Source organism: Mastomys coucha, unplaced genomic scaffold (genome assembly GCF_008632895.1).
Source record: "Mastomys coucha isolate ucsf_1 unplaced genomic scaffold, UCSF_Mcou_1 pScaffold8, whole genome shotgun sequence".
Classification (NCBI taxonomy): Eukaryota; Metazoa; Chordata; class Mammalia; order Rodentia; family Muridae; genus Mastomys; species Mastomys coucha.
The window spans coordinates 3,960,636-3,980,735 of NW_022196914.1; positions in this window are offsets into that span (position 1 = coordinate 3,960,636).

A 20,100-nucleotide genomic window follows, 5' to 3' on the forward strand; every position below is an offset into this window, starting at 1 on the left:
AGGCGGATGCAAAGAGAGAGCTAGCTGATCAGAGCACTAGTAACTAGCTTGGGGCTATTTGAGGCTCTGTGAAGACAGATGGAAGCTTTGCAGGAAGAGGGGAGAAAACCAACCCAATTGTGGACACCTGAGGACCTGCTTCACAATATCTCTAATAGTATCCCAAGAAGCTAACATTTGTGGATGAGGGCACTGGAGCCAGCCCAGTGGATTAGGGCATTCAGAGTGGAGATTCTTTAGAGAAGGTGGGTCCTGAAGCCGGCCTTTAAAGACAGGTGAGGCTCACAGTTCCAGGAGGGAAGCGGACAGAGCAGCTATTCCAACCTGTAGCAGCCGTGCTGGGCTGGCAGAAACTGGTCAGGGTGCTACATACATAGCTGCGCTAGCAAATCTAAAAATACCCACCTCTCTCTATTTTTTACTTTACCTCCTGATCGCTTACTCTTTTTTTCTCTCCCTACACCCCAGCCCCATGTTCTTTCTCTGAGAATCCTTTCTAGCAACACTTAGACACCCCCTCCTTATTTATCTCCCCTGGAATTCTCTGGCCAGCAGGGAGGACCAGAACCTTGCTGGACTCCCTGCTGTTCAGGTACAGGTTGGCAGCGGCTCCAAAGCCCCCCACCTTCCTGGGCTCAGTTCTTTCAAATGCCAATTAACAGGTGTCAGAGCGCTAGTCCTGACCTCTATCTACATAACAACCCAACTGTTCTGGCTCTCTACCCGCTAGCATAAATATCGTGGTGTTTGAGCCCTTGGGGCCTGTGGAGTTTACAAGTATGCTGTCAAGATCTCTTCATTGGGCTGGCGCTTGAAGTGCTGCCAAGATGTGAGGGGACTCCTGCGCTTTCATGTGTTCCCAAGCACAGGCGGCCCTGGCTCCCGGAGGAGCCCTCTGAGGACCAAGTGTCGGTGTGAATCTCAAACAGCAAGCTGACATTCCGGTTGGGAGTGTGACAGTGCATGCCTGGGTGATGATGCCAGGACGGCAGGTGACATGGGTCCACGGCAGAGGGGGAGAGAAACTGGAGTGGCTTCCAGTTACATGTCCTCAGAGCTCTGAAGGATGGAATCGGGGTCTGGGGAACAGTTATAAAATGATGTTACAAAATCCGGATGTGCCGAACAAATTGAGACCACTGAGATGGAGCATTTAGAGCACAGATGATATCCCTGTTCCCAAAAATGGCACTGGACTTGGGTTAATCTGGGATTAATGACTTTGCAAGCCAGAGACACAGACCACAGTCAACCAACAGAAACACAGGCACACATGCACATGCAGTGATGTGAGCTCACACAGGGGAAGGGTGGGCACACATTCCACGTGCCCTCGAAAGCTCTAGAGGAATGTCTCCTTCAGGGTACTCTCCCTCCCCCAGCCTCCTGTGTGGCTGTTCCCTTCTGGGTAAACATCTGAAAACAGAGAGGCTGCCAGGGAGGAGAAAGAAGAGGAGGGTGTGGAATGGGAAGGGGTGGGGCATGGCGACAGGAAGAGCTCAAGAGATTCTCAAGTTGGGTGACTACCAAGGTTGGCTTGTCCCAGAGGGCAGTTGGGCCTCAGCCTGGTGGGTGGTGGAGGAGCAGGCACAAGGCCGTCTTCCACCAGTGGGGGCAGCATTTCCCTGCCTTTGCCACCCCCTTGGTCTCTGCTAGAAACCCAAGGCTGAGAAAGTTTGTTGGGTTTGTGTGAAGTTATATCCTCTCCAAAGAAAACTGTATCGGAGGAGTTGGGCCTAATTTGACTGGTCTACACTGGGATCTTCCCAGGAAGTTAGAAAAGCACTCACTCATATTAGGAGGCCTGCACAGAGACTGCTCGGACAGTCTGCTCAGGAACAGCGTTGGTCTACGTACCCTAACACCGAAGAAATACTTTCCTAATTCCCATACTTCTTTGGTGGTTTGTCAGAGAAGTCCAGAATGTTCTAGATTTTAGATGCTTGGGAGAATCTAAGGCCTAGAGGGAAGTAGCCACCTGCAGAGTATCATACTTGTTTGTGAGCGAAGAATGGGTTTCCAGTCTCTACTGTTCCTTCTGCTGTGATATTCCTCTATCCCTCGTTCTCTCCCTCTTGTCCACACCGGTTGTCTTATGGAGATGATGGTTTACAGTAAAATGTATCCTTTTGAATATTTCTTCCAGCCTGAGGTAGATTATGAACTCCCTTGTCAGCAGAGACAGGCCCTTACTTCCTCTCTGACCTGATTTAACTTTCCGAGTTTCTGTAGAGTGCCTACCCCATGCACTTCTGGACACTGTCAACTTGAGGGAAACACAGTCCGTGCAGAGTTGAGCTGTCCTAAGAAAATGCCCCCGGATGAGCCTAACACAACTCCCAAAGATGGTGTTCTGCCCCTCAGATGTCAGGACTTAGAAGTCATGTGCCTCTGCGCGAAAGCCAAGATGACTGTAGAGGTGACATGGGACATTTTCAAAGCGTGAAGTCAGGTCCTTCAAAAAGAACTCTTGTCGAGTGGAAACAGAAAACAAACCATTTGCCCAAAATTGAGAAGGCCATATATTTCTCTGCTGTGTGATGGCATGGGGCTCTGAACATACAGAGACATTGAGGGCAATAGATGTTCTAGAAAGTTCTCACGGGCCATTGTTTTGTTCTTTGTACAGTCGATGGCTCTAGGGTGTCCAAAGGAAGGTGCCAGAGCCTCAAATCTTTGTTTGCCCTGTTTTGGGAGGACACACCGGTCAGGCATCTCGCTGATCATAATCACTTTTATGTGTAACTGGACCTCCCTTCATCTGGTAGTTCGAGCTACGGAAGGGCGGTGCAGACCAGAGCTGTGTCTGTAACTGACGAGCTCTGCGCCTGGCATGCGTTTGTGGAGAAATTAAAAATAAAACCAATCTCATGTGAAAGGTGCGTGGACTGGAATTAGCCGTCTCCTGACTGGTCACGCATTGAACTCATAGGAGGTGAGCAGGGCAGAAAAGTGAGACAGGACGAGTCATTGGGCTGTGCTGCCCAGCCAGGCCAGGGAGCCTGTCATAATTTATAATGGATTATCTTAGGAAATAGATGAGGATAGCTTGTGTTCAGGAGCCAGGAAAGACCAGTTTAAAAAAAAAAATGGGCATGTCTCAAAACCCATGACCCATTGTTATTTATTCCACAAGATATTTAATGCCTTGACTAGGTTTGAATGAACTCAGGATCCTGTGCTCTGAGTGTGGACTTTGATGGTAGCCAATAACATCAGCACATGTCGATGGCACCATTTTCTTTGCTGCTGTTGGGGCTCACATCTGCACCCCTCACTATAAAGGCCCATTTCCAAATTTAGTAGAAATTTTATACTTTAAAAAAGTAATTTCTTTTTTTCCAACATAGTATTTTTATTGATTATTTGGGAATTTCATATCATGCACGGGGACCACACTCACTTCCCAGCTGTCCCAGGTCTACCTCTTCACCCTTGTGACCTCTCCCAAGGAAGAAGAAGAAGAAGAAGAAGAAGAAGAAGAAGAAGAAGAAGAAGAAGAAGAAGAAGAGGAGGAGGAGGAGGAGGAGGAGGAGGAGGAGGAAAGAAGGAGGAGGGGGAAGGAGGAGAAGGAAGAAAAAGAAAAAAAAAAGAAACAAGTTCAATTTGTGTTAGCCATATACTCACTGGAGTATAGTCAAACTCCCAGTGGCCAGGCTTTAAGAAAACTGAATCCTTCCCACCCCTACTCCCATCCCATCCCCACCAGAATCCATCAGTTTCAGAAAGGTACAGTTCAGCAATCTTATCACAATTTTTAAGAGTTCTCTTCCATGGCTTCCTTCCTAGACTGTTATCTTTTTAGACTGGAGTTTCAAATACACAGACACATAAACACATACATATAGACATTCAGACACTCACACACATACACACACACACACAGAGGAGGAAATTTTGTTTTCCTCTGTGGCTTCTCTTTCCTTTCTGCATCACTCCTATCGTCCATTAATGTTACATTATCAACTGCTGTTGGTGTGTACTAGCTACACTCGGTTGTCTGGAGAAGAAAGAGAGAGAGAGATTGTCCACGTTGCTCTTGTTTGGTTAAGGAGACTGGGAATTACAGTTGTCTGCTCGCTCAGAGGCCCTGTGAGAGGCTATTGTTCTCCTGCCTTTACTGATAGGACAACTTAGAAATGGAGAGATTATAAAGATTTTTCAAGGACTGTCATCTAGTAAGTGGCCTTGCTAGATGAATAGAAATCCCTGTGGCCTTACCCTTGGGCCTAAAGACCCAGTCAAGGTCACGTCCAAAAGTTGCCATCAATGGGCAGGAGCTATGGTATCAGAATATTTGATAAAGGGACTGACTGTCTCAATCCTGACTTCACCCTCCCTACTGCTGAATCCAAAGTTTTTTTTTTTCCTTGCACAATTATGAAAAAAAAAAGCACTTCAAACTTTCAAAGGTAATAGCAATTAAACAACTTGGTTTCCATTGTCAACCCCATTTCCCTGCTTTTACTAGGAAACCTAATGGGGTGTTTTACAAGGGTGACAAAGACAGATAATGAAAGTCAAACTTGTGCACAAAGCTTCCTTGAAAGCTTCATAATTAATGGCTTGGCATTGTTCTCTAATAACAGTCACCTTTTTAATGCACTAAAAGAGAGGCACAAACTCTGAAATATAATTGCATTCCAGCCAAGCTTTGTGTGAACACAGCCCCAAGTTCTTCACTCAGAACAGCCTTTGCTACTCTTCAGCAAGCAAGAGACAAGCAAGCCCAGAGGCGCTGTTGTCAGATCATCAGAGATAAGATAGTAACTCTCACATTTGTGTTTCAGAGGTGGCTTTGATAAGAAAAAGTGGACAAGAAGGCTAGGTATGAAGATGTAGTTATAAGAGACAGATGTATCTCAGTTGTTAGTCTGCTTGCCTAGCATTCATGAGACCCTGGGTTCAAACCCCAGCACTGCCTAAACCTAAAAGTGGCTTAGGTCTGTAATCTTAGTGCTGTGGAGATAGAGGGAAGAGAATAAGTTTAAGGCCATTCTCCAGTTCATAATGGTTTAAACAATCTTGGGCTATGAGAGAGAGAGAGAGAGAGAGAGAGAGAGAGAGAGAGAGAGAGAGAGAGAGAACATTACTACATGAAGTACCCGTTTTCAACTATAGGGTGTAAGTGTGCACATGTGTGTGTATGTGTGTGTATGTGTGTGTGTGTGTGTGTGTGTGTGTGTATTAACATTACTCATGTGGGAAATTTTTAGTGTGTTGCTCAATAATACCTGTGTAATGCAGGAAAGAGTTAACCATAGTGTTGATAGATTTCCAGCATACTGTGTCTCAAAGGAGTTTTATTGGTACCTGATGCATGAATTCAGTGACGGAGAGGAAAAGTGATGGAGTTTAGACAGGCACCTACATGTGCCCAGAGCCGTGCTCAAAAGGGTCACCATCCTTTTAATCCTTGTCACAACCCTCTGAGGTATTATTCTCTTTTTAGAGACGAGGAAATTGAAGCTAAGAGAGGTTGGGTTACTCGCCAAGTGTTGCATAAGCAGTGGGCAGCCTAAGATTCAAATCCATGTGGGTTGGACTCTTGAGCTAAACTCCTTGTCCTCTGTTAGGATGTGACTTTCCTGAGAAAAGTGGCATAGGAAACTCAATCAGTCTTTCCCACTGTAGTATAATGATTTTATCCTGTCTTTCCAAGATTTTTGATTTAAAAGCTTAAAGATCTGTGTATTGCAAAGAAGAAAGAGCACAAAGGAGACGGAGGAGCAACAGCAAAGACATGTGTCAGTCACTCTTCAATTTTGTCCAGGCCTTTGAGTATTTTGAGCAGTCTTACAGCAAATAGTGTGTGTGTGTGTGTGATTTCTGAAAGTACAAAGAAGAATGCAATTGTTGCTGGGCCCTATGAGAAGTCAGAGAGAAAGAGAAAGACTGTTATCTTTCATTTGTCCAGCATGGTTCAGGATAGAAGATCAGCTGACCTGAATTCTGGTCCTGCATACTGGCTCTGAATATGCAGATGGGCTGAGTAGATGGAAGCAGTTCCTCAAATCCATCTGCTGCGTGTGGCACGCTTGGTCCCCAGAATGTGTCCACATGGTCAAAACAGAGTTCTATCAGCAGCCTTCCGACTAGTCAGCTATGTAATTTTCAGCGTGTTCCTCACCTATTTAGGTGCTCTGTACAATCAAACCCCCTAAGCCTTTGAAGGAATTACATAGGACAATGTGTAGGTATCACATGGAAATGACACCCAGTGCTACTGTGCAGCCTGCTGTCACAAGACTTTTGATCCTGAGGCTCTAGGCCACCAGAGAGCCTTCTGCTGCTCCACAGTATGAACCAAGGGGTGGTGAGGAACTCTCAACTCCTAAAACTCCCTCTACCCCAAAGCTACACTATCTCATCTTTTGTGTTGAAGATACACTCCGGCATTAGCTACTCAAGCATCCTCCTCTTACTTCCCTTAGAAATATAGTCATGGTTTTCCTCACTGTCATGATGAGGATGCCCAGCAAAAGGAATTTGAAGAAGAGGTTTCTGTTGACTACAGTCTGAGATGCCTGAGGTAGCTGGTCCCATTATATATCCACAGTCAAGAAGCAGAGAGGACTCCAACCCATAGAATGGTGCTGACTACATTTTGCCTTCTCAGTTAAAGCCCAGAATTGTGTCCCCTAAGCCCATCAGGTTAACAGTCAAGACTGACTCTCACGAGAGGACACACATTACACGAGTGCAAGGATTGCCAGATGTTCTTGGGAATGTCACCCCAGAGCCAAAAATTTAGACTCTAGAGGAGGAGCCCAGACACTAGGAGCAATTTTAAAAAGTGATTCTGCAGTAGCCGTGGCTGAGACCCCCACACTAGTCTATCTTACTCTACCACTACCACCATCACTACTACTACTACCACTACTACTACTACAGTAAACTTTCTATCCAAGTTTTGATATAGTCTTGAGTTGTTTTGATACTTTGTATCTTCCTGGAATTCTCTGTCACTGTGTTTGTGGACTTGTAGCTATACCTCTCAGAATCATAACAGCCCTGAAGTGAGATTTCAATAGAGTAAGATACAGTAGTAGTGGTAGTAGTAGTAGTAGTAGTGGTAGTAGTAGTAGTGGTGGTGGTGATGGTAGTAGTAGTAATAATGTTAACTATGAAGTCATGAAAACAACATAAAGGTCCCATGCTCACCACCGAATTTGGGACAATAATACTTCACCTACAAACTAGTTGCTGCTGTTGCTATTGAAAGGAAAATATGGCGTAACTTCTGTTTTAGTAAGAGCCAGAGGTAAGGGGTCAGAGCTAAGAGCTAAAGTGAGAAGAGAGGTCAGTGACAGAGATATGAGCTAAGATAAGGTAAGGGGCCAGCAGCCAACGGGTGCAGAGGAAGGGAAGTAAGAGTGAATGAGTTCTCTTTCTTGGAAAATTCCAGTGCTTGTGACTACTGTTTATGCAAAGTGAGTAGATCTCTTAGAAGGCAGGTAGTGGCTAGATCGGGGGGTGGGGTGGAATGGGGGAGTGTGCTTATTCAGTTCAATTCAATGCAAAGAATATAACTCTCAATTAAATATCTTTTTTTAAAAAAAAATCTGTCAGTCAGTTTTTGAAAATCCCAGGTTATATGCTTTGAAGCTGATTTGAAGCTCTGGGTTCCAGTCTCACTCCCACGGTTCGTTAACTGTAGGATAACATAGGGAGTGGGATCCTTTTCCATACTATGTACGGTCTCCATGACGTTCAGTTTCACCACTATGAAAGTATGTGTAATAGTATCACTCTCTGAGAAGAGCTAAAAAATATGAGAGAATTGCCACCACATAGTAGGCAATGAATGGCTGCATAGCTGCTGTCTTTCTTTCCAACTGTGTTCCTTTCTCTAGAAATCAACAAGTTTTCAAAAGTAAAGACATAGGCTAGTGATTTCTGGGATTCAGAAAGCTAGTTACAATGGAACTATTAGGGAGAGGTTAGGTGAATATGTGGGCCCTCAAATAACAGGAAGGGAAAGGCTGGGACCATTACAGAGTGGCTAGAAAGATGTGCGTGTGCATGGGCATGCCTGGAAATCAGTGATGTGGGAGTTTTCCTGGCTTTAGAAAGCAACTGGGTGGGATTTTCATTTACAGGGGACTAAGAAGAATGGAAACAACTCTGACCTTTCCTCCTTTTTTTCAAAGGCTTAACCAAGCCAGGCAGTGGTGGCACACACATGCCTTTAATCCCAGCACTTGGGAGGCAGAGGCAGGGGGATTTCTGAGTTCGAGGCCAGTCTTGTCTACAGAGTGAGTTCCAGGACAGCCAGGACTACACAGAGAAACCCTGTCTCAAAAAAAAAAAAAAAAAAAAAACCAAAAGAAAAAAAAAAGAAAGAAATCTCTGAAACCACTTAGTTCTAGTAGCATGTCAATGGAAAATGTATTCAGTTTTTTATGTCCTTGAAGTAAACTTACTATCCAAGTTTTGATATAGTCTTGAGTTGTTTTAGATACTTTGTATCTTCCTGGAATTCTCTTTCACTGTGTTTGTGGACTTGTAGCTACACCTCTCAGAATCATAACAGCCCTGAAATAGGATTTCAATAGAGTAAGATACATATTGTTAACATTTCAGTCTTTTTAGATCTGATGTTGTACATTGCAACTGTCTAGGTCAGTTTTTCCTCTCTTTCTACTTATGCTGTAGTTAATAGAATATTTTACCCACATATATTATGCAGCCCAAAATACAAAACTAAAATGTAAATTTTGCTTGAAATAGCCACATCTTTTACAGAAATTAGATTAAAAAATATTTTTATGCATCACTTCTGATGTATCTTATTCATTCATTCCTGAATTTCTAGATTCATTGTGTAGGTCATTTTCGAACATACTTCTCAATTCATTTCTGAAGCACAGACTAGCTAATGACAAATTACCTTAGTTTTCTTCTGTTTTGATTTTGACCCCATCCTTCAATCTCACCTACTCTGTTCACTGGATATAAGTTTCTGACCCAACAGGCTGGCTGTTGCTCACCCAGCATTTTATGAACGTGGTGGCATTGGCTTCTTATCTCCATGACGTCAGGAGTGATGACGGACATCATTGGAAACATAACCCCCTGTTTGTAATGTGTCATTTTCCTTTGGCTGTTCTCTTAATCACTGGTTTTTAGTAATTTGGTGGATCTCAGCATGATTTTGGTTTGTACTTAGTCTACATGGGATTAACTAAGAGGGTTTTTTGTTTGTTTGTTTGTTTGTTTGTTGTTTCTTCTAATTGTGGACTTTCTTTTAACAAATCTGGGAAGCATTTCCCCAAATAGGTCTCTTTGTGGGAGACCTATCTTCTCCCTACTACGTTTCTGAAACACAAATCAATTAACCATTTTACATTTCCCCAAGAGGTTTTTTGACATTTTTTGTTTTCTTTTGAAATTTTATTTTTTAATTTTAACATTGCATCATTTTTATTTACCTGCCTTCAGATTTACTGGTTCTTTGCCTTTTTCTTTTTTTCTTTCTTTTTTTTTTTTTTTTTTTTTTTTTTTTTTTTTTTTTTTTGGTCAACATTTAATTTGGAATTCCACCTGTGTTCTTCTTAAATTTGAAACATTGTGATTTTAAGTATTAATGGTGCTTGCTTCTCTACCAAGATATATTATATTTGCTTTAATTTAATTTTTTATATCATAGACATATTAACAGTACTTTAAAGCTTTGTCTGCTGTTTCCACTAGCTGAGAATACCTTTTCCCTCTTAGTAGCAAGTCACATTTTCCTGTCTTAGTAAATGCTCATTTAATTTTGCTTGTGTACTGAATGCAGTGTTAAGTCCTATGGCTACTCTCCACCCCATTAGATAATCCCAAAGACTGTTAATGTGTTTGGTTTTGTGACTATTTTCCCATCCAAAAAGTCTATCTCTTGGGGGAGCATCTCAACGGGACACTCTCAGTCTTTTCTTTGTATGCATAGTTCAGGGGTCATTCAGAGAACTGAGGAGAGTTTATATATGAGATTACTGAGTCTCTCAGAGAGCTCCTTATTTTCTCATGTCTGGCTGCTCTGAATTCCCCTGCTCTGTAACCACTGCACTCTAGGCTTTCCCTCAGTGCTTTTGCTACCCTATATGGGATAGAACAAAACTCACTCTCAGAACAGTAAGGAAGGGAGCTCACCCCACACTCTTTCCTCCTTCTGAACGTCAGTCCAGAATCTGCATGTCTTAGTGCTCGGAGTACTTGTGCTTTTATTTTGTCTACAGTTTGTGCTCAGTCTGATATGAGCTCTCTTATTCATAGAGTGAGCAAGGCTAGTCCAAACAGTAGTGTGTTTACATTTGGGCTGGAATGGAGAGATCGGAAGGAACTGTCTAGTCTTAGACCACTGTTACCCGGGAGATGGCAAGGGCTCAGGCATACACAGGCGGCAGGCTGCTAGCCATGCCTACTCACTGATCATGATCTTACGGATCATGGACCGCATCATCTGCATCTTACAACAATCCTCAAGCTTTGTGTTGTTTTGCTGAGGCTTGCACACATCTTGTTCTAAATGGCATGCATGAAGGGCTTGCTGGAAGACCGATGACAAGAAACTGAAATAACTCAGCCTTTCTCTGACATCAAAGGGCAATAAGGATACAATCAATGAGACTGGAACATCTCCAAGAGAGTCAGCAGGCTGGAGCTGAAGCTTCTCCAGATGGAATCATATCCAAGGAGTTGGCATTGGGAAGACACCTGCTGCCCAAGCCTCTTCCTGTAATGGAATTCTTCTACCTGTATGATAAAATACTGGCTTTCGTGGCCACTGATAAAAACCTGGATACTGTTACATGGTAGCCATGAAATGTCACAATGATGCTTAGTGGACCCAGCTCTTAAGTGCTTCACCTCAAGAGATTTCTGACTAAATCATCACTATGCCAGTTAATCCTGCGAACAACAAACATTTGAGGCCCTGACAGTCTCATTTTAAGGAAGGTATGCTTCCTAGGCTCCAACCAATCTGGCTTATTCATTGTTCCTGGGGCATGCCTGTGACTTCAGGGAACATTGCGAACAAAGCCTGGAAGAGATGTCAAGACTCTAGATGCTGTAGACTAGACTATCGGGAATGATGGGTGAGTTGCAAGCTTCTATCATCTGTACATGTGTTTTGCTTCTAAGAAGCTCCTTAGACCCAGTAAGGCTCATGTTCTCCTTAAGTTTTATTGCCCATAAACCTTAACTTAAAGCACACGTGGAAGAGTATTTCTTGATGAGTGGGGGGATGAAGCCAAGTGGTAGAGCAGTAGCTAAGCATGTCTAAGGCCCTGGGTTTGAACCTCAGTACCAGGAAAAAAATGTTTTTAAAATTAAGTAATAAATATTTATTCTGGGCCCACACAACTTTTTCTGGTTTGCATTCTTTAGTTCCATCTTCCATGTTTTTCTTCTTTCCATTCTTCCATTGTTCTAACTTCTCATACTTGTTTAATCTTCCAACTTATTTCTAAATCTTCTATATTCCAGTTGATAAAACAAACTAGTCTTTTAGTCACAAATGGCACAGAGAAGGCAAAGTCTGAGACGATGACCAAATGCTGTGGTCTAGGATCAAACACAAAGTGTTTGATAGAACCCTATGGTAGAAGTCAGAGTAGGACTCTTCAAAATCTGTATTCTAATTTCCAGACCCCAGGAATGTATTATCTAATACTTCAAGAAGAAAATGACTTAGAGTGTTTAAGTTAAACATCTTGAGATAGGAGCACTACTTGGGATTGCTTATGAGATGGGAACATTATCTGCTTAGGTGATCCCAATGTAACCACAAGTGCCATACCTGGGCACAGCTCCAAAGACTTGGACTTGACTGGGGTGCTGAGGGAATGAAGAACAGCCATATGGGCAAAAAGCAGGGATAGGTAGACCAGGCTTGCTGCTGGAAAACTGCAACAGCCCAAAAGCTCAACATGCTTATCATACAGAGTGGAAAAGAGAGGTGAGCTTGTTGCAGCAGCTGAACAGTGAGACAGGGTTGTTACACACAGGCTTATGATATGCAGCTAAACAAGGAGGCAGGTGTACCTGATCTTAGTACCTGATCCTCAACAGTCTCTTGAGGAATAGACTTCCAGCAGTACATATTATGGAGAGGAAGCTGAGGGGGACATTTCTGGACACACTATCAATATCCACACATGGACCAAAGGAAGACTTTCCTGTTTCCCTTTTAGCTTCTTTCTCATTCAAAGATGAACTTCAATTTTGTTCACTATCTGTCCATCCATCCATCCATTTATCTATCTGTTTGTCCATGTATCCTTCCTATCTATTTAAAACATGAAGGCTTTAATTTAAACTCTTTCTTATTGATACAGCCAAGGTCTGAGACTCTGGGGTCCTTGACATGGCCATGCCTACAGCTCACATTCACTCAAGACTTTACTCACTTATGACTTCTCCCACTCCTAAACACAAGTGCGATTTGTGTGATTTTCTTTTCTTTCTTTCTTTTCTTTTCTTTTCTTTTTTGTGATTTTCTTTAAGTGTGTAAGACAGAGACAAGAGGTAGTGTCAGAATGATGTCATATGGCAACAACTTGGCTGACCATTCCTGGTTTGAAATATTCAATTGGGACATGAGATCAGAAATATAAGCAAATTCTAAGAACTGAGAGGGGAGGGCAGCAGATTCTACATTAGAATCTCTAGAAGAAGTACAGCTTGCCTTTGTCCTATCTCAGACTTCTGACATGCAGGGCTGAAGGTTGATGAGTTTGTTTGGTTTAAAGCCATAAAATTTATAGGAATTTGTTGTGCCACTTGGATGTTATGTTTCTTTTTAATTGTACTTACCTAATTGCCCCAAGTGGTTTTGTTGGAAAGAATGATTTATAAGGCAATAATATATACCGCTTAGTTTTGGGTATTTTTTAGTCTTTGTATAAGTCTATATATAAAATCCCCATGAAGGTACATAGCCAGCACTGGATATTATCAACCAGAAAGTGTTTAAGTTCAAGCCTTCATGTATTCAAACAGGTAGGTAGAATACATGGGCAAACAGATGATAGATGGACAGATGGATGGATGGATGGATGGATGGATGGATGGATGAATGGATAGTGAACAAACTGAACTCCATCTTTGCTTTAAAGGAATGTAGTAAAACAAATTCACAATCTTATGGTATAAGCAGAGTTAAGTCACTAGACCATGTGACAATGATTGATTTTTATTTCCTAAGGGGTTAGAGGGTATGTAGGAGGCACACAGTCAACTGATCAGCTTCAGACAAATCTTCAGATTTGGTCCATATGTCACAGTAGTTCACTCCCTCTTCCCAGAAATGCTCTTGGTATTCATTTGGAACATTATAAAACAGTTGAGCTTTGGAAAGTCTGCATATCGTTAGTCAGCAGATGCATGGTACAGTAATCATCACATGAGCACAGCCTATCACAGACCAGCACTCCTGGGAAAGCCACACTGAAGGAGCAAGACTCCTTGATGGGCTGCATCCTCAGATAGCCCTCTGACCAACAGCTAGTTTGTTTTAAAAAACTGGGTTCCACCAACTGGCATTCATTGGTTGGGAGCAATTTCTCCCAAGACTGCTCCCATGACGCAAACAGACAGACACTACTTTTGTTCCATTTCACCCCCACGCCCTGAAAAGTCACAAATGCCTTCTTGATGGGCTGGCTCTTGGCACTGCGCAGCCCCCACGGCTGACTTCCTTTCTGGCCAGCTGCCTCTGGTAAACATCGCCGAGATGAGCAAGAGGATGTGTGGGTACAGAGTACTGATAAAGGGCTATGATTATGATTGTGCTTTTGCTCATCACAGTCTCAAATTGCATATTGTATTGGGGACACCGTCTATTTGGGGAATTGCTTATCTGGCCTTACCAACCTTGGGACCTCTACTATTTTATCTTGAAAACTGGAGAAGGAAAAATAAAATGTATACTGGAGCCTTCTATGACTGGAAAATAGAGATTGGATTCTGGCCTAGCTATATCCTCATCTCTTCTCTCCTGCCTTTCCTTCATAGACTTTAGCTCAGATGAGAAGATAGACGTGCTGTCTTATGCTAGGAGGCAGTTTTCCCAAATACAGATTATGAAATGAAGATTGGTTGCATAAGGAAGTAGGGGGAAATGGATGATGGGTAGAGAAAGAGAAATGACAAGGGAGAGTGAGACACAGGAACTGTTTCCCAAAGGCTACTTAAGCCTGATCCTGTAGAACTCTAAGTTCCACCTATGAATTGCTGAAGAAGTTGGTCTGAACTTTCACTTTTTCCCCCTAGGGAGATATAGACCCTTACGCATACCTGATCTTCAGGCTTCCAGGCAAAAAGACTCTCCGTGGTAAACCCTGCACCATAAATCACAGAAAAGCAAGGGGATGGCATACCAGTGTGGTCACCTTAGCACAGTGACTGCTGCTCCTGGGCAGAGGAGCTGTTGCTTCATCCAGAGGGTGCAGCTCTGCAGTGGTTAGTGCCTGTCCCTGGAACCTTTCAGAGTATGGGTCTGTGGGCATCATACAGAAATGCCATCGAATCAATCCATGCACGGGGCAATTTGTATTGTCTTGAAATCTAATCTTTTGTTGTTGTTGTTGTTGTTTGTTTTTTTGTTTTTGTTTTTTGAGAAAGGTTTTCTCTGTGTAGCCCTGGCTGTCCTGGAACTCACTCTGTAGACCAGGCTAGCCTTGAACTCAAAAATCTACCTGCCTCTGCTTCCCAAGTGCTGGGATTAAAGGCGTGCACCACCACTGCCCAGCTTGAAATCTAATCTTAAAACCACTAAGATTGCTAGCTTCTAATTTTATTCCTTTCTTTATATCTCTTGGTTATTAAAGTCAGTATCCCACTTTTTAAAATCCTCACCTAGCCTTTAAATATTTCAATACTCACTCTAATACAGACTTCCTTGATGCCTTGTGGTGACAGCCCCATTGCTTGAATTCTCACCAATTAACAGGAACTCAGCTCTGTCCCGTACTATTCATTTTTAGTTCAAGTTCAAAATCCTGAAGGCAGAAATTCAGCTCATATGCTGAAAGCCTTCCTACTCTAGCATTCAGTGAACTGCTTTATACTCAACTGTAGGGCCTTCATAAACACTTACTGATTGGTATACAGTCAAACTGAATGTCTAGCTACCACTTCATAATAATCTTAATTATTTTCCTTATGCTACCTGTGATAGGTATTGATCATATCTAACTAGAAACTCATTTCATGGATCAAAGACAATTTGAAAATGGTTATCCCTTCTTGTTGAATTTCAAGTGACCTTGATATTACTAAAGTTTCACAACAATGACAAGCCCATTTGAGTAGAGGTTTGGATGTGGCTTTAGACTTGGATATTGGTCCATATATAGATACATATGCACACAAACAGTGCGTCTATACGTACATATACACAGGGCATGCAAGAGATGGGGAGAACACTGGAGGAAGTCAAGAGATGCCAATTTCCATATCAGGTCTGTCCCTGCCCTACCATGACAGGTTTATGATCTCTAAAGTCTCACCCATGCCAAAGGTTCTACTAGTTGTGCTCGTCCTTCATGAAGGGCTAGAATCCAAGAAGATGAATGGAACCCGGGCTTTCTCACTATGCTCAATCAACAGACATCCACACTAATGTCATTTCTTATATGCAACTCCAATTTGGCTTATTGCCTTACCCAGAGGGAGAGGAAAATATATGGAAGGATTTTTAACAGATAAAGGGAGAGATAGTGGCAGAGACATCATGGAAAATGGCTCATTGATTCACTGAGGATGTACCAAGGAGCTACTGCATGTGAGGGACTGGGAGGGGCATCTGGAGAATCAGAGTCCTTGCTTTTGCAGTGGTCAGAGATTCCTTTTCTCAGCACCACTGAAGTCAGCTGATTTCACTGGAAGCAATTTCAGTTTTTGTTGAAGTAGACCCTACTCTAAAGGTCTCCATATCATCAATATGGGATTTTTTTTCCCACCCATATTGTGAGAGTCCAGCTTGTCTTCTCATTGTCATTGTTTCCCAAGAGAAAATGTCATACTCTAATGCAGCACTCAGGATTCCCAGTTTTGGCTCAGTTATAAACTGTATGATCAGAGATGACACAGACAACCTGTAAAGCTGTCACCTCTGCTCAAAGAGTATTGTAACTCTGTCCTTCTTCAAACATTTATGGGGACATTAATATATCAGGGGCAAAAAATATGTACATGACAGGGTAGGGATGCAGCTTTTATTGTAGAGTACTCAGCTAGCATGCATAAAACCCTGGTTTCTATCTCCAATGCTATACAGAACTAGGCATGGTGACCAGGCATGGTGGAACACATCTGTAATCTTCACACCCAGGAAGCAGTGACATAACTGCTGAAATCCAAGGTCATTCTCAACAACATAGTGAGTTGGAATTCATCGGCTACATGAAACTGTGTCTCAAAAAATAAGAAAGGGCAAGAAGGGCATGAATTATATAGTATAGTATACTATGGCATGGTATGGTATTGCATGGTATGGTATGGTATGGTATGGTATGGCATGGTATGGTATGGCATGATATAGTATAATGTATTGTATGGTATGGTATAGTATTGTATAATATAGCACTCGACTTTTATTGACTACTGAGTAATAACAACAATAATGTATTTGAAGTTATTTCTTTACCTTCAAAAGGATTTATAAAAAATTACATAAATTTATTATTTTTTCAAGTTATCAAATGGCTTTTTTCCCTGTAGTATGTAGGCTTGTTTTCTGAATTTTGAAGAGATAATCAAGCTAATTGTAGAGCAAATTGCTGTACTGCTTTATATATTATTCAGTTTTTATATTAGATGTGGCAAATATGGAGATATACTTCCATGGGATAAGGAGGGGGCAGAGATTCAGCTTATTTAATGAAGACTAGAAAACAGTTTTCTGAAACACTTCACCTCTTGGTCAAAAAATTATGCTGCCCTACAAAATGCTAGTTGTAAAAAGATATATCAGAGTGCCAGAGTAACTGCTCACTAAATCAAACCTTACTCCAAAAGCCAGGAAACGAAAGAAGTCTTGACTATTTGATGGTTTTAATCCTCAGGAAATCAAGTAAACAAATCATGTTGCCAATAAAGGTGAAAAGGATATTAACAATGCTTTCACCCACTCAGCACTTGCTGGAATGTGCCAAGTGCTGTCCCCAGCTCCTGCTGTATGCCCCATCATTGGTACACTGCACTACTGCTGATGTCACAGAGCATAAAATACATTAAAGCAGGACAGCATTCAACCAAACAAAGCCATCTTTGAAAGGCTATCTTCTGACACCAGGTTAGACAGTTCTTTCTGTTTGCCATCTGCTAACCTTTAGATTCTTCTCATTGCTGATAAGGCCAGTTGCCCTGTGAGTACCATTTTTTCTTCTGTTATACATAAAGGACATCTTTGTTCCCCTCCCAGTGAACTCAGCACAAGCCCACGGAACAGTGAAACACCCAGGATGGAAATGAGGTGTCTCTGTGACTACAGACTCCTTCTTTGGCCCCTATTTATCAAAATCAACTGCCTGAGTCACCAGTGAATGAAGTCAATCATTGTTTGACTCTGTGTTTCCCAGACTCATCCCCTGACTCAGAGGATGAACCGGGATTAGAACTCAACCTTGTCCTCACAGGAGCAAGGAGTTTTACTATATTTATCTGGGGTCTCATGATTCTTAGTGCTCGTGCTCTCCCCTCTAATTTGCACTGTGCCTTCTATAATATCTAAACGGGAAGTTGCCAGCTAAAATGGTTATTATCCGGGAAATCTATTTAAACATGTTTATAAGGTCAGATAAAGTGGGTGGTGGGTATGCCAGACAGAAAACAACAGAAGATTTGGCTTAGCTTAGCCAATGAGACTAAAGCTAATGAATGAAGTATTTTAATGTCTAACTAGCCCATGTAGGAAAAGGCACACTAATCAAAGCCATAGCAAACTGCAGGAATGAACAGTCAAGCTACTCAACCAACTTAGTGATTTCCATTTCAGAAGGTGGACTTGGACTTGACTTATTATAACACAGTGTGCTGTCTGTTTCAGGTAGCATAACAGCAGAGCACCACAGGAAGTCGGAAAGATAAACATTCTACTTCTCTGTATCTCAGTTCTATCAGGCAGAAAAACTGGTGTAACCTGGATGTCAACATCTGCCAAAACCAAGCAATAAAACACTGAATGTGATTTGAAGCTGAGGGGAATAAGAAAGTTAGGGGGATGAAAACCACAAGGCCGCTTGGAACCAACCTGGATTACTATGTTTTGAAGACCAAAAAGATGAGCTGCCAGTCCCACAGAAGCCACAGCTAAGGGTCTGAGTCAACCACTCCCTTACATGACCTCCAGATTCTGGCCAGCTGCTCTTAAGCATCAAAGAGGAGAGGGGAAGGAGTCAGAAAGAAACAATTGGATATTCAGTTTCTTTAAACACACGCCTATGAGTGTTGGTGAGTTACGGTGGCCAAGGAGCACATAGTCTCTGAGAAATGCTTCCCACACACGGGCATGAGCTTGGATGCTAATTCATGAAGATGGAGTAATTAGGCAGATTCTATCCACTGAAAGAAATGTGGTTACTGTTGGGAAATCTGGCGCACATGGAGAGAGAGAGAGTAATTAAATCATAGAGGGTTAGGAGTCCTTTTCTTATTATGAATGAAATTAATGTAATAGCCTCTTTTCCATACAAAACTCACATTTTTGTCTAATTCTCAATTGCTTCTACTTTTATTTCTTCCTGGAGTTTGACTTGGTTTGGGCAAGAACTGCATGCCATTTGTCTTTATGTCCCTTTCTATCTACCACAACACTCTGCTGTCTGCCTTTTGGTTTAAAATCTTTCATTATCACTTCTAATGAGAAAGACATAGCTAGAGGAAGAAAAACCAGGGGGAAAAGGAGTCAGAGATTCAAAGGAAGTAAAAGAAGGGAATAGGGAGATGGCAGAAGATCAGAGAAGACAAAGGGAGGCAATTTTGCTGAAGGAAGCAAGAGACCTCCCTGGGGCAATGCCGACCAGTATAGCAGCCACTAGCCACATGTGGCTATGGATACTTGGAAGGTACCAAGCTGAACCTGGGCATACGGTGAGTACAATACAAGGCAGATGTTGTACCAGAAAAGAAAATTTGCAAAGTGTCTCTTTCATAGTTTTCTATTAATTACATGTTGAACCGATAATATCTTGGCTATGTAAGATTAAATAAAATTCATTATAAAAATTAATTACACCTGTGTCTTCCTTAGATGGGTCCAAGAGAAATTAAAATTATGGATGTGAGTCACATGTTATTCCTGTTACACAGTGTTCCAACTTGGTGAGAAGCAGTGAGGCTGCATTTTATTCCCTCTGCTGTTTGTACCTCTCACAAGCCCCTAACTTCAGGCTCTACACTCAAGTCTGACATCAGTATGGATCTCCCAACATCAGTGGCAGTGCCTTTGGGTTCTTTTGGATGCATCTTGGACTGCTGGAAATTCAGGTGGCCCTACAGAAACCATCAAAAAGGGCAGCTCCCCACCCAACCTTTCAGAACTTCTGACTGAGGGACCACCCAGGCTCCAAAGCTATGCCTCTCTTCTGTCTCTCCACTCCAGCTCTACCATCCTGGGAGTACTCTCATACAACCTCTTATCAAAGTGTTGTTCCCTGCAGCTGCCTTTTAAAAAACAGACTTCTTGCTGGGCAGTGGTGGCTCATGCCTTTAATCCCAACACTTGGGAGGCAGAGGCAGGCAGATTTCTGAGTTCGAGGCTAGCCTGGTCTACAGAGTGAGCACCAGGATAGCCAGGGCTACACAGAGAAACCCTGTCTCAAAAAACAAAAAAACCCAAAAACCCCAAAACCAAACTAAAACAAAAAGACTTCTTTTCTTAATGGTAAGAGTGTTCAGTATTATTGTGGGCAAGCCATGAATGTCATTTCCAAGTCAGAGGACAAGATCCATCAGAGGAAACAATGGCTGCATCAACGTTTAGGCAGCTATGTACCTTGGGCAATGGAGCGAAGATCAGAATAACTAAGGGATGGTTGACAGGGAGGGAGGGAGGGAGGGAGAGGGAGAGGGAGAGGGAGAGGGAGAGAGAGAGAGAGAGAGAGAGAG